Source organism: Scyliorhinus torazame, chromosome 1 (assembly GCF_047496885.1).
Source record: "Scyliorhinus torazame isolate Kashiwa2021f chromosome 1, sScyTor2.1, whole genome shotgun sequence".
NCBI classification, from domain to species: domain Eukaryota; kingdom Metazoa; phylum Chordata; class Chondrichthyes; order Carcharhiniformes; family Scyliorhinidae; genus Scyliorhinus; species Scyliorhinus torazame.
The window spans coordinates 35,764,551-35,780,053 of NC_092707.1; the positions used below are offsets into that span (position 1 = coordinate 35,764,551).

General features: G+C 43.6%; 1 protein-coding gene across 2 annotated transcripts in view; it reads left to right on the plus strand.

The window, feature by feature from the left end:
* Positions 1 to 15,503, plus strand: part of smtnb (smoothelin b) — a 772,002-nt gene that overhangs the window by 371,774 nt on the left and 384,725 nt on the right. The window lies entirely within an intron of this gene.

Genomic DNA, 15,503 nt, shown 5'->3' on the forward strand with positions numbered 1-15,503 from the left:
GCCATATGCCCTAGTGATAGCCTGGTGACATGTTGCAGGAAAAATTAATTATGGGAACAGATATAAGCACATATTTTGTCTGCTTTGTGCCACTAAGCATGGGAAAGAATGAAGGAAGACTACTTTTACACTTAAAACTTTGACAAAGAGTCATCCGGAATTGAAGTGTTAGCAGCCTTCACACATGCTGTCAAACCTGCTGTATTGTCCAGCATTTTCCACATTTACACGTCTTGGTTTGGATTACATCTATCTACCCTTATCTTCAGAGTCTGCCATATTTCATAATGTACAAAATCAAATTTCAGTATTTTTAAAATTCCTTTTTACGGGATGTAGGCGGCATTTAGGCAAGAATTTATTGCTCATCCCTAGTTGCCCTTCAAAAGGTGGTGGTAAGTTACCTTCTTGAACCGCTGCAGTCCTTGTTAATTCCTTTTTTTGTGTGTTTTCGTAACAGTTGAATACAACTGAGTGGCTTGCTAGGCCATTTCACCACATTGGTGTGGGTCTGGAGTCGCATGGAGGCCAGACCAGGTAAGGATGGCAGATTTCCTTCCCTGAAGGACAATAGTGAATCAGATGGTCTTTTACAACAATCGACAATGGTTTCATGGTCATCATTCGACTTTTAATTCCAGATATTTTATTGTGTTTTAAATTCCATTATCTGCCATGGTGGGATTCGAACCCGAGTCCCCCAGATCATTAACCTGGGTCTCTGGATTACTAGTCCAGCGACAATACCACTATGCCACCGCATCCCCTAAATATCATACTTATTGTGTTCAACCCTTTTGTATAATTGGAAACCAAGCAAGGTTTTAGCATTGATTTCCTGGATGAATCCACTACTTACATCCTGCTAATTGACATAAAACAGACAGACCTCCACACTTTGCCTTCCATCCCTTTTTAGCGAGCTTTAATCACAGTTATATATGAGTTTAAGTTTTGCAAATTATCACCTTTGTGGCACTTTTATTAAATACCTTTAGAAAATGTATATATAGGCACCATTCACTTTACTTGTTTTGTCCGACTCCTTCTGCGATTCCTTGAAATATTCAATTACGTTTGTCAGGTTGACTTGTCTTTTACAGAATCCATACAGACTACCCTTTATTTGTGTTCACTAATTTCATCCTCTCTGATATACTTCAAACATGTATCCTCAACATACACCAACACTTGTATGTATGTGCTGTCTTTGATATAGAAAAATGTTAAAGCCATGTCATAGAGGCATAATCAGACAGACATAGATACTGAGCCAAAGGAGGATATATTTGGAGAGGTGACCAAAACTTTGATCAAAGAAAAGGGTTGTAGTAAGCATCTTAAAGGTGGATGGATGTGGAGAGACAGCGGATTGTTTAGGAGTCCTATCCATGGGCCTAAATGAAAAAAACACTGATGGTGGGAGGTTAAGGTAGAGAGGGATAAACAAAGACTCGAGTCCGGCGAGTTGATAGCACTGTGGCTTCACAGCGCCAGGGCCTCAGATTCGATTCCCCGCTGGGCCACTGTCTGTGCAGAGTCTGCACGTTCTCCCCATGTCTGCGTGGGTTTCCTCCAGGTGCTCCGGTTTCCTCGCACAGTCCAAAGACGTGCAGGTTAGGTGGATTGGCCATGATAAATTGCCCTTAGTGACCAAAATGTTAGGAGGGATTATTGGGTTATGGGGATAGGGTGGAAGTGGGGGGTTTAAATGGGTTGGTGCAGACTCGATGGGCCGAATGGCCTCCTTCTGCACTGTATGTTCTATGAATGGAGAGTTTGAGCAAGTTAGAGAACTGATGGTAGTATGGGGATATGGAAAGATGAGACAATGAGGGGATTTATACCGAGGGTGGGAATTCTGAAAATTTAAGTTTTGGAAGATTGGGATCCAATGTTTGTTGTCAAAATAGGAGGAATATCTGAGTGGTACTTAGTACAGGATAGGACACAAAAGTAGAGATATGAGAACTAAAACTCAGATTGGCTAATGTGGGTCAAATGTTTCCTTCCTAACAATGAAGGAGATAAAGATTTCCAGCCTATGATACAGGCAGCAGAGATATGAGAATGGAAGCTCAGCTTGGCTAATATGGGTCAAAATATCCCATACTGACAATAATGGGGATAAAAAAATTCCAGTCTATGTGTATATGTAAAGCATGTAAATCAAAAATGTGAAGATGTGTCCCAGAGTTTCTGTTAGAACATAGAAAATACAGTGCAGAAGGAGGTCATTCAGTCCATCGAGTCTGCACCGACCCACTTAAGCCCTCACTTCCACCCTATCCCTGTAACCCAGTAACCCCTCCTAACCTTTTTGGTCACTAAGAGCCCCACAGCAGATTAGCTAGACCATTAGATAATTATTGAATTCATAAGTTTAATTAAAACTTCCAGCATTAAATTTGACCTGATTCTCAGAACTGTAAACTTAAAGAGAAGAAGAAAAAAAGATTACTGATGAACTTGCCAGTGTTAGATCGAGGCATTAGGACTGGACTGGAGACAGAAATATTTCAGAGCTAAAATCTCTGCAAGATTTGCTTTAGCTGTGATAATTTTTCTGCTGCTCTCATTCAAAGCAAGAATTGCACTGGGGAAAATGGCTACACAGTTGTGGGAAGGTAGATCTGCACAATGAATGTCTGCACAGTTCATTACTCTTCTGGGGAAAGTGCACGCCCTAGGGCTGAGCTCATTTTAAACAAGTGATTAAGCATCCGTTTCCACAAAGTACTACCTTCCTGCAGCAGTGATAGAGAAGACAGAATGCCCTAACTGCTCCAGCAGTCTGTTTTGTAACCTGAGAAGATGGAAAATCATTTAATAGTAAGTGCGTTATAACTGAATTTTGCACTTATAGTTAACAGTTTCTAGCCTGGGACTTTCTTGCCAGGACAAGACTCCATTACACCCAGAAGGCTGAGAGGGGATTTGATAGAAATGTTCAAAATCATGGCTGGACAGAGTAGATAGGGAAACACTATTCCCCCCCTCATAAAACGATCAAGAACGAGAGGGAACAGATTTAAGCTGATTTGCAAAAGAAGAAAATGTGATGTGAGAAAAAGCTTTTTCATACAACGAGTAGTTTGGGTCTGGAATGCACTGCCTGGAAATGTGGTGGAGGCAGGTTCAATTGAGGCATTCAAGGGCATTGGATTACTCGAGTGGAAACAATATCAATGTGTACTGGGTAAAGGCAGGGGAATAGCACTAGACCACAATGCTTGTTTGGGCAACCAGTGCAGACACAATGGGCCAAATGGACTCTTCTGCGCTGTAACAATTCTGTGATTCTGAGATTACTATTTTGAATAAGAATAACAGAATTCTCCTTGGTGCCCTGACCAAAGTTTATCCCTCGACCAACATCTAACTGATTACCTGGCCACTTATTTCATTACTGTTTGTGGGACCTTTCTATGTGCAAATTGATTGCTGCATTTCCTCCATTACATCAGTGACTAATCTCAGAAATAAATTGTTTGTTGTATTGGACTTGAGGTCATGAAAGGTGCTTTACAAATTGTTTCTCGCAAATATGTAAAGACCAGAGGAAAATCAAGCTGTCGGAGTACAGTAATATGCATATTAATATCCTTCCTCTGCATAGGGAAAATAATGAGCGGTTCTGTATTTGTACCAAAATTTCAATATTAAGTGAACCTGTAGCATCGCCTTGTGTGTTGGCTTACTACTAGCTTTTCAGAGAGTCTTCTGTCAATTTATTTTGCTGATGGATTCAGAAGACCACTTGAACTGGAGAAAATTAGATGAGATAAAATCTGACTCCAAAAAGTTTGATCAGAACAAAGGAAATTAAAAATACATATTTCAAACTGAAATAGAACTATCAATCAACCATATACTTAAAAGACATCAAAATGTTTGTATTGAATTGGATGGCCAAGCCCCTTGTTGGGAGAAAAGTAATGTGTCTGAACCACTTTGGCTGTCCTGTGAAACATTCTTTCATCTGATTACCAATATTCTTAGAACTTACTTTTTTCATTCCTTGCTTTAGAGTTTATTATTTTCAGTCTGAGGAAGCAGCTACAAGCAATCAACTTCTCAAATAACCAGTATCCTATTCAAAGAAATTAGTTACTTATGGAAACATGGTTGACATTCTAGGAGGTGTTACAGGTACTACAATTTTCATCAAGTTCCTTAACATGGGATGGGAAAATTAGCCATGGCCCTTCTACTGATTGCTATCTAGTGATCCTGGTTAGAAACTTTGCAAGTGCGGTTGGTGAGGGCAGGGTTGAATTGATCTCTAATGCCCCTTTTGAGTTAAATGGCTTATCACTACTGCTTGAATAGGCTTGCACATTCCTCCAGATAAGCTTTTTAACAAGTTTTAGCTAGATTATTAGACCCCAAATAGTATTAAAGCATTGGCAACTCTCCTCAATTACGTTGCTCTCCACTTAAGAGTGAGGTGGATTTTTGAGTTTTAATACAGAAGACTATACAAGATGATATGTTTTCTAAATTATATAATAGTTTATGCAATTCACTTTTGGTGCTAAGTCATTGACAGTTCTAGCAAAAGTAATTGTAACCTTGTTTCTAATAGAGAATCCAAACTTGTTTCTAATAGAGAATCCAAATCTTATTAATGTTCCAAAGAGATATTTAAGATATCCATTAATATATAAAGTAGTATTTATCTTAAATCCCCAAGCAGAAAGTTCTTGAGCCTATCAAGATACCTCTATTCCATTTAAGGGGAGAACTATCATCACTATGCTACAGCAACCTTTACCTTGAGAAATGCTGGCGTGAATCCAATTGATCTAATAGTCCTACTGTGTATTTCCAATATTTATACCCTAAAAAAACTAAACCAGCAGAAAGCATGTTGGGTACACATGCTGGACAACATTATGGTGTGAAGCCCAATTCCTTTTTGGGGGGCTCTGGAGGCTCAGTTATTGAGTATATTTAAGACCGAGATCGATACAACTTAAGACATGAAAGATGTCAAAGGATATGGGGATAGTGTTTGTAAACACAGAGAATGTTGGAAAAATTTAACAAGTCTGGCAGCATGTGTGTAGAGAGAAACAGAGTTAACATTTCAAGTCCACATGACTTCTTCAGAGTTAGAGAGGGAAAAATGCAATGGATTGTATACTGTACAAGAGGGGCTGGAGTAGCTGGAACAGAGTAGAATGTCAGTGATAGACGGGATCTAGGAGAGATTGCAATAAAGATATATAGGGCATAAGACAGAGGAAGCGTCAATGGCAGTGAAGGACTATGGAAAGTGTTGATAGTGGCATAAAGGTAAGATCGCAGAATGCATTAGTAGGAGCACAAAGGTCAGTGCTCAGTTAAAGTAAAACTTTAGGAAAGCAATGGATCCTGATGAGTCCCTGGTCATGCACTCAGATCCTGCATGGACCAATTGGCGGGTCTGTTCGCGGACATCATCAACCTCTCCCTACTTCATTCCCACCCTCTTAAAAAGATCACCATCCCGGTGCCAAAGAAGAACCAGGCAATGTGCTTCAATGAATCCCATCCAGTGGCCTTGACATCTATCATTATGAAGTGCATCGAGAAGTTGGTCATGAGACATATAACTCTATACTCCCAGAATAGAGATAGACAAGACTTCTAACCAGCAGGTGGCAGTAGAGAACTGCCACGTGACACTGTTACCTTGGGGAGTTGGTAGTGGATCTTCGTAGTGGACAATCACAATTTGTAGCAGCTCTTAGATTATTTATAGTGGTTAGTAATTTTTGTTAATATTCTTATGGTTATCTAACCCACATAATTGTTCAACAATAAAACTTAAAACTAGTCAAGAACTGGATGTTCTTTAGTGCAATTAACCCATCCGGCCAAGCACCAGAACGTAACAGTGGGTATGTGGGTCATTCAGCTAGTTGCAATGGACATTTGGTAGGCATCAGCATCTTTCCACTCCTGAATGCTGCTTGTTATGTTCAACCTATGTCAAAGGCACAGTGCGAGGCAGATAAGCTGCTTTTGTGGATTCAGAACTGTGATGAGCCAAGCACAGAGAACAGTATTCCAGATAGCTGAAGCTGCTGTGCTGCGGTTTATCTTGGAACAATTGTACTCATCTGACTTCTGTTGTCAACTGAGTCACTCACTATATAAGATTTCAGAATTTAGCTGTAACACATCTGCTTCTAGATCTTTGTGTTGAATGCATTGTGCTTGACTAGCAGAGTGGAACTTTGTGAAATGAATGTATCATGTGGACAGGTACTGTATATACTGAGGATGAGTAATAAAATGAATCAGCCAATCTCATCTACGTGTTATTTCATTATACATGATAACCCTCATACTAGCTTGGTGGTAAAAAAACTTTTAGATGTAAAAATAAATATGTGACTGATCCCTGATGGTCGAGAAGATGGAGGTGATGTGTTCATGTCACTTATATCTTAGGGTGATCTGTCCAATTATGGGAGACATGTATGTGGGTTTTTATTTTGACTTTACAAATATTTGAGGTTCCAAAATACTGCAGCTGCTGGAAATCTGACATCTGAAAAATAAAAAATGCTGTAAGTGCTCAGGACAGGTAGTATAGTTGCAGAACAAATCACATTAATGTTTCCGGGCAATTGTGTTATTCCTTGTCTGGTTGAAGTAGATGTTTTATTGTGAGTTTGTTCTCTCTCCAGCGCTTAAACTATGTTACATCTGAGCTGCCTGTCTGTGTTCTGCTCCCAGCTGCCATTCCTGTGAAGTGCCCTCCAACTTCCTGTCCGTCTCTATTTATACCTCTCCCGCGCTCCCTCTAGTGCTTGCCCAGTTATATTACATCTACATTGACCCCTTGTATATATAAAGATCTCTACAGTATGTTTCCGGGCAATGACCTTTCATCATAACTCAAAAATATTGAGATGTAACAGATTTTAAGCAATTGCAGAAGCAGGAAAAGGGGGAGTGTGGAGGCAGGACAAAGGAGTGAATACTGTACGTGGGCTAAAAATCCTTTCTCATAGCACCCCTTTAACATTGTGCATCATAAACTACATTGATTCCTTGGTGACAGGCAGTGTTGCAGGACGTTACATGTGTGACCTGCACAAGCTTTCTCCTTATCAATGGAGAAACTTGTGCAGGTCACATGGGTAATGCCCTATGGTATTCCCTGCTCCTATGGAAATGACATAGTCTGCATAGCACTGCTTTGAAGCAACACTATGCAAGCAAACTTCTAGCCCCATAACTTGTGTGTCACTTGGAATAGAGTTTTATGAATATCTATTTAAATTTACCTATTTTCCATTGGTATCTTTAGGCTATTCTGGAACACATCATGCATTGAGCTTATGTTATCATAATGTTCAGTTTCTGAAAGAAATGGTTTCTTCCACTCAGCCATTGTTAAGAGATGGGAATTTTAAAAATGAATACCTACAGGTTTTCTATGTGTCTGAGTGCCTCAGAACTTTGATTTTCCCCATCTCTTTTCAGTTCAATAAGTTGTTGCATGCTGCGATCACAGGTGAAAAAGGAGACTAATGTAAATACAAGGCAGGCCTACATATTTAAATAGGATGCATAGCAACAGGCTATGCTGGTCTCTAACAAATGGGGTATTCATACTTAATTTATTTAAATTGCTCTGGATTTTCTATTGTCCCTGTTCTGGTTATTTCTGGCCTCCAGTTTAAACTAAAAATGTACTCCAAAAAATACCAGAGGAATAACTTTCAGTTTCATCAAAACAGCTGAAAACTGATGATACTTCTGTAAAAGAAATAACATTTTCTTATTCCCTATTTCAAAGAGATTTGCTGAATTTTCATCCTAACCAATGATATGACACTATCTGTAGTGGGGTGAAGTAGTTCCTGTTCCCTCTACTTTTTCTGTCACTTTTCTGCTCTTTCTCTCCTACTGTCACTGCTAGGATATAGTACCATGGAACCAAACTCCCTCTGCTACCTCATGTAAATTCATAGGAGATGGTGTGTGCCAGCAGATTATTCTTGTGTGTGCGAACATTACAGTCAACCGTAACCCTATCCTTACCAAAGGTAGATTTTTTAAAATTGGTGGATCTCGGAATTTAAATAACATCTATTTAAACGTATTTATTTTATTTTGGAGTGAAGTCAGTAACATCACTGGAGTGGGCTTTTCATCTACCCAACTTGGTCACCACTGACTTCAGCAAATTTCCTGAGTTCAGCTTAATTTCATTTTCAGGCTCCGAAGATTATTTTTGTACTTCAAAATCTATGTTGGGATCAAGTGAAGGAAAATGGAACTTGTAGATAGGGTGCAACTATAATCTTGTGATCAGTTGCACTCTTTAATGGGGCCATTCTCGCATGCCATTTTGGTGCTGGATGCTATAGAAATTAAGGTAATAAATGTGATGTATAATGTACTTCAACGCATGTCCCTTTATTTGTGTGGATGCACTCAATAGGCATCTTCACTTCCATCAGAAAATCCCAGGCTGGCAAATGTCAGCAAACTAACAAACAGCTGATTTCTTGCTTTACAGTTAAATACAAATAGTGGGATAAATGAACAGAAGCAGAAGGGACAGTAGCAAGCCCCAAATGGAGTCAGTGCAAGAAAGTAGTGGGGACTTTGAAGGGTATACCTATGTAATATGAACAGGAATGGCATCACATGAGAAGGAAATTCTGGTACCATGGAGAAGGTGATTAAGCGCGAAGCTCAACAACTACTTTAAAATTTTATGTTACTACTATAGTTTAGGAAGATTGTTTGTCAGTATTATTCTGTTACCATTCAATGATAAGACATTGAAGGCATAGAATAGAACTGATTGCTGAACCTAAAAAATAAAAGGGGATTCTCTTTTGTTAATCTTGGGCACAGAAAATGCTGGAAAAGCTCCGCTCGTCTGGCAGCATCTGCGGACAGAGGAAATAGAGTCAACATTTCAAGTCCATACGACTCTTCAGAGCTAAATATCAGGAGAAATGTGACGGATTATATATTGTATGGGGTGGGGGGGGGGGGGGGTGGAGCAGCTGGGACAGAGCGGAAGTGGGAGCTAGTAGAAATTGCACCATGATGTGTAGGTCACTTGACAGAGGAAGCTTTAATAGCAGTGGGAGGTGCTAGTAGTGACATAAAGGTAAGATATCAGAATGTGTTAGTGGGAGAAACAAAAGTCAGTGGTCAGTGAAAGCAAAACTGAAGAACAAGTAGCAGATGGGGGAGGGGGTGCATTTTTCAAAATAAAACTGTTTTGGATATTTTTTTTAATGTTGGAGGAGAAACGTCATTGAGCTCTGAGGGCTATAATGTGCTTAACCGGAAGTTAATTTGCTGCTCCTCCAGTTTGTGTTGGGTTTCACTGGAACATTGCAGTAGTTCAAGGACGGACTTGTGGGCATAAGAGCAAGATGTTGAGTTGAAATGGCAAGAGGCAGGAAGGTTGGGGTCATGCTTATGGGCTCAGCAAAGGTCACAAAGTGGTCACCAAAGCTGGTCTAGTCTGCTTTCCAAACCAGTCAGCTGAATAGTCAGGTTTCACAATTACTTTATCTCATTTTTAGAGATGGCATCTTCTGTGAGGAATGAATACTATTAACAGGGATAGGATTGACACTCCATTATAAGATTGTTGATTTGAAGTTATTCCAATCTACCTTTGCTGAATATCTAAATCAGTACAATTAAAAACACCCAAGCCTGACTCCTGACTTTAAATTCTACTCCTGTCTTATTCACACATTTTTCAAATTTTAAAGTACCGCCCCACAAGATACGTATCATGAAAATTCCTGGAAGTTTCCATTCAGCATGCCAATAAAATGTTGTGGGAATAGCTTTTACTTTTCAGCAAAACAGATCTCACTGAAAAATACCAAGCCTTGAACACCATTTAAGCAATAGAATTTTAAAAATGGTTTACATAGCCTTCCTTCTGCATCTGCTGCACCTTTGAGTGGCTTCAGTAACATATGTCTCTGAAAGGTATCCCAGATTTGTCCAACCTGTTTGTGTGGGGGGGGGGGGGGGGGGCATGTTTCATAAATTTGCGCACTTAAGGGACAGATTTCAGAAGTTAAAGGGCGAGATTCTCCCTTCTGGGGACTAAGTCCCCACGCCGGCGGGAAAACCGGCGCCAACCACTCTGGCGTCAACAGCCTCCGAAAGTGCGGAATTCTGCGCATTTTCAGGGGCGAGGTGGATGGCACAGGGGTTGGCGCCGGCATGAGTTCACGCATGCACGGAACGGCCGGGTGATCTTGCGCATGCGCAGAACGGCCGGCGTGATTCCGCGCATGCGCAGACCGGCCGGCGTATTTTTGCGCATGCGCGGGGTGTTCTCTTCTTCGCGCCGGCCCCCGGGCAATATGGCAGAGCCCTACTTCTGCTTCCTACTGCACTGTATGTTCAATGTTCTACAGGGGCCCGGTGCGGAAGAAACAAGTCTTCCCATGGGACAAGCCCGCCCGCAGATAGGCGGGCCCCGATTACGGGCCAGGCCACCATGGCACACACCCCCCCCCCCTCCTCCGAGGACCACCGTTCCCGTATACTTACCTGCCAGGTCCCACCGTGCGTGAGGTGAGTAATTCATGCCGGCGGGACTGGCCAAAATGAACGGCCGCTTGACCCATCGGGGTCATTTGAAGACTTCCCGGACGGGCACACCATTTTAGACTACGGCTGAGCAGGGGGGCATGCGACATATCTGCCAGATCATGACGCACCTGGCACCGTGGGGGAATGGGGACGGACACCCACTCCCAGAGGCCGTCATCCTGACCTTTTACGCCACGTATCCTTCCAGGTGCCGAGTAGGGACCTGTTCGGAATCGCACAGAGCTCGGTGCACAGATGCATCCGCGCCGTCACGGATGTCCTATATGCCCGGTCAGCACAATACATTTCAATGTGGACCGAGCCCACCAGGATGCCCAGTGCTGGGTGTGCCATCATTGCCGAGATGCCCCGGGTCCAAGGGTTGATAGGTGAGATGCATGTCGCCCAGTGAGCACCTGCAGATGACAGGCCGGTCTTCATAAACTGAAAGGTGTTCCACTCGATGAAAGTGCAGCTGATGCGCATCATGTACGTCTGTGCCCAATACCTGGGCAGTGTGCACAACACCTTCATCCTGGCACACTCAACGGTTCTTGGCCTCTTAGAGGTGCCCCCCACTGGCAGGTGGGTTGGCTCCTGGGTGACAGGGGTCATCCGCTGAGGTTGTGGCTGATGATGCTTATCTGGACGCCGTAGACCAATGTGGATACTTGCTGCAACGATGCCCATGCAGCGACCAGTGGCGTGATCGAGTGGTGTTTCGGCATCCTGAAGATGCGGTTCAGGATGGACCGCTCTGGAGGGGCCCTCCAGTATGATTCGAGGAGAGCCTCCCACATCATGGTGACCTGCCGCATCCTCCATAACATCGCCCAACAGAGGGGCAACTTGCTGGAGCAGGAGGATTAATGCCAGTCCTCACCCAACAAGGAGGATGTGGGGGAGGGTGAGGATGGGCAGTGCACATGACAATATTGAATTCTTTACCTGTCAGTCTGGCCTCAATAAAACTCTAGATGGATTTGTAGGTATAATATTATTTACTTTTAACCAACTTGCAAGTCTGACTCGCTTCACAGAGACTCAGAACACAGAAACTGTCTCCTGGACCCCTCGGAAACGAATGAGGTCGGAGACAAAGAGATCTCTGCAAATACATTCAAATGGCATCAAGTTTCACATACAAGATTCCCATAAGCCATCCTATACACCTCCTGACCTGGCCATACATCCTGATTGGCTCAGTTTGTATTCCTTAACCTTGGGCCTCTTGTTACCCAGCATCCTTTTCCCATCCTCCACCAGACACCCGTCCCCCTTACTTGCCATGCTTTCTGAAATCCTTTGTCTGTGAACTCACTACTATTAGACTGATCACATCCACATTACTGTAACTAATATTTGAACTAACTATTTTATATCACATTCGTTTGTTCAATTCCTCACACATAGCTTGATGAGGAAAAAGTTCTTCACTCTTAAAGGATTGTGAAGGTTTGGAATTCTCTACCTAGACAGCCATCAATGCTCAGCCATTGAGCATATTGAATGCAGAGGTCGATAGATTTTTTTCGGCATCAAGGGAATTATGAGATAGTACAGGAAAATAGAGTTGAGGTAGAAGATCAGCCATGATCTTGCTGAATGGCAGAACAGACTTTACCTTCATTATTTTTCTGTAACAAGTTTTTGATTTTAAGATAGGTAATGTGCTAAATTGTGAAATAGGAGCTGAGTTTCTTCCCTGACCACCACTCTTAAATAAACTGCAATTGTGAAACTATACCGTACACAAGGAGACATTATTGACTGCATTCATATAAATTGGATGTTATTTATCTGGACTTTAAGAAGATATTCAGTGAAGTCCCTCACATGAGCCAGAATTAAATCTTATGACATTAAAGACAAACTAGTAACTGGCTACGAGATTGGCTGAGGAGCAGGAGATACAGAATGGGTAAGAATTCAAATTGGGAAAAAATGATTAGTGCTATTCCAACGAAATCTGCAGTGGGGCTTCATTACTCATGGTGTATTGACTATTTAGATAATAGGATAGAGAGCCACTATTCAAATTTGTTGAAAACAAAATCTGTGCCAGTAGATTTCAATAGAAGCTAGTGTGATGCCGTTCACATTGGGGGCGGGATTCTCTCCATCTGGGGCCGGGCCGGAGAAACACCGCGACCAGCGCGAATCGCGCCATGCCGGCATGCGTTTCTCCACAGAGTAGAGAATCGGTGCCATTGGTGCCGGCGTGATTGGTGCGGCGCCGGTAGAATGTCCCCCCACCGATTCTCGGCCCGGGCTGGGCTGAGCAGCAGTCGTAAAAAGCCCGAGTCCCACTGGCGCCGTCCACACCTGCTCTCAGCCGGCGGGAACTCGGCATGGAAGGATCGGGGCGGCCTGTGGGGAGGGAGGGGAGATCCGATCCCGGGGGGCCCTCCGATGTGGCCTGGCCTGCGATCGGGCTCACCGATTGGCGGGCCGGCCTCTCGGGCTGGGGTCCTCCTTTCTTCCGTGCCGGCCCCTGTAGCTCTGCACCATGTTGCGTCGGGGCCGGCGTGGAGAAAGGAGCCACTGCACATGTGCGCGTTGCCGCCGGTGCCACTGCGCATGCTTGGACCCCGCGGTGCCCAGTTGATGCCGGGATCAGCAGCTGGTGCGGCGTGAATCACTCCAGTGCCATGCTGGCCCCCTGTAGGGCCAGAATTGCTGATCCTGAGGCTGTGTTGATGCCGTTGAGAAACGCGACGGCGTTTAGATCAGAGTAGAACAAAGAACAAAGAAAATTACAGCACAGGAACAGGCCCTTCGGCCCTCCCAGCCTGCGCCGATCCAGATCCGATCAGAATGACTAGAGCGAGGGTAGGTCTGATCAAGGACAGTAGCAGGAGATTGTGTATTGAGTTTGAAGAGATAGGAGAGGTCTTGAACGAGTACTTCTCTTCTGTATTTACAAATGAGAGGGGCCATATTGTTGGCGAGGACAGTGTGAAACAGACTAGTAAGCTCGAGGAAATACTTGTTAGGAAGGAAGATGAGTCGGGCATTTTGAAAAGCTTGAGGATAGACAAGTCCCCCGGGCCTGACGGGATATATCCAAGGATTCTATGGGAAGCAAGAGATGAAATTGCAGAGCCGTTGGCAATGATCTTTTCATCCTCACTGTCAACAGGGGTGGTACCAGGGGATTGGAGAGTGGCGAATGTCGTGCCCCTGTTCAAAAAAGGGACTAAGGATAACCCTGGGAATTACAGGCCAGTTAGTCTTACTTCGGTGGTAGGCAAAGTAATGGAAAGGGTACTGAAGGATAGGATTCCTGAGCATCTGGAAAGACACTGCTTGATTAGGGATAGTCAGCACGGATTTGTGAGGGGTAGGTCTTGCCTTACAAGTCTTACTGAATTCTTTGAGGAGGTGACCAAGCATGTGGATGAAGGTAAAGCAGCGGATGTAGTGTACATGGATTTTAGTAAGGCATTTGATAAGGTTCCCCATTGTAGGCTTATGCAGAAAGTAAGGAGGCATGGGATAGTGGGAAATTTGGCCAGTTGGATAACGAACAGGCTAACCGATAGAAGTCAGAGAGTGGTGGTGGATGGCAAATATTCAGCCTGGAGCCCAGTTACCAGTGGTGTACCGCAGGGGTCAGTTCTGGGTCCTCAGCTGTTTGTGATTTTCATTAATGACTTGGATGAGGGAGTTGAAGGGTGGGTCAGTAAATTTGCAGACGATACGAAGATTGGTGGAGTTGTGGATAATGAGGAGGGCTGTTGTCGGCTGCAAAGAGACGTAGATAGGATGCAGAGCTGGGCTGAGAAGTGGCAGATGGAGTTTAACCCTGAAAAGTGTGAGGTTGTCCATTTTGGAAGGACAAATATGAATGCGGAATACAGGGTTAACGGTAGAGTTCTTGGCAATGTGGAGGAGCAGAGAGATCTTGGGGTCTATGTTCATACATCTTTGAAAGTTGCCACTCAAGTGGATAGAGCTGTGATGAAGGCCTATGGTGTGCTCGCGTTCATTAACAGAGGGATTGAATTTAAGAGCCGTGAGGTGATGATGCAGCTGTACAAAACTTTGGTAAGGCCACATTTGGAGTACTGTGTACAGTTCTGGTCGCCTCATTTTAGAAAGGATATGGAAGCTTTGGAAAAGGTGCAAAGGAGATTTACCAGGATGTTGCCTGGAATGGAGAGTAGGTCTTATGAGGAAAGGTTGAGGGTGCTAGGCCTTTTCTCATTAGAACGGAGAAGGATGAGGGGCGACTTGATAGAGGTTTATAAGATGATCAGGGGAATAGATAGAGGCGACAGTCGGAGACTTTTTCCCCAGGTAGAAGAAACCATTACAAGGGGACATAAATTTAAGGTGAATGGTGGAAGATATAGGGGGGATGTCAGAGGTAGGGTCTTTACCCAGAGAGTCGTGGGGGCATGGAATGCACTGCCTGTGGAAGTAGTTGAGTCGGAAACATTAGAGACCTTCAAGCAGCTATTGGATAGGCACATGGATTACGTTAGAATGATATAGTGTAGATTAATTTGTTCTTAAGGGCAGCACAGTAGCATTGTGGATAGCACAATTGCTTCACAGCTCCAGGGTCCCAGGTTCGATTCTGGTTTGGGTCACTGTCTGTCTGGAGTCTGCACATCCTCCCCGTGTGTGCGTGGGTTTCCTCCGGGTGCTCCGGTTTCCCCCCACAGTCCAAAGATGTGCAGGTTAGGTGGATTGGCCATGATAAATTGCCCTTAGTGTCCAAAATTGCCCTTAGTGTTGGGTGGAGGTGTTGACCTTGGGTGGGGTGCTCTTTCCAAGAGCCGGTGCAGACTCGATGGGCCGAATGGCCTCCTTCCTCACTCTAAATTTGATGATAATCTATGATTAATCTAGGACAAAGGTTCGGCACAACATCGTGGGTCGAAGGGCCTGTTCTGTGCTGT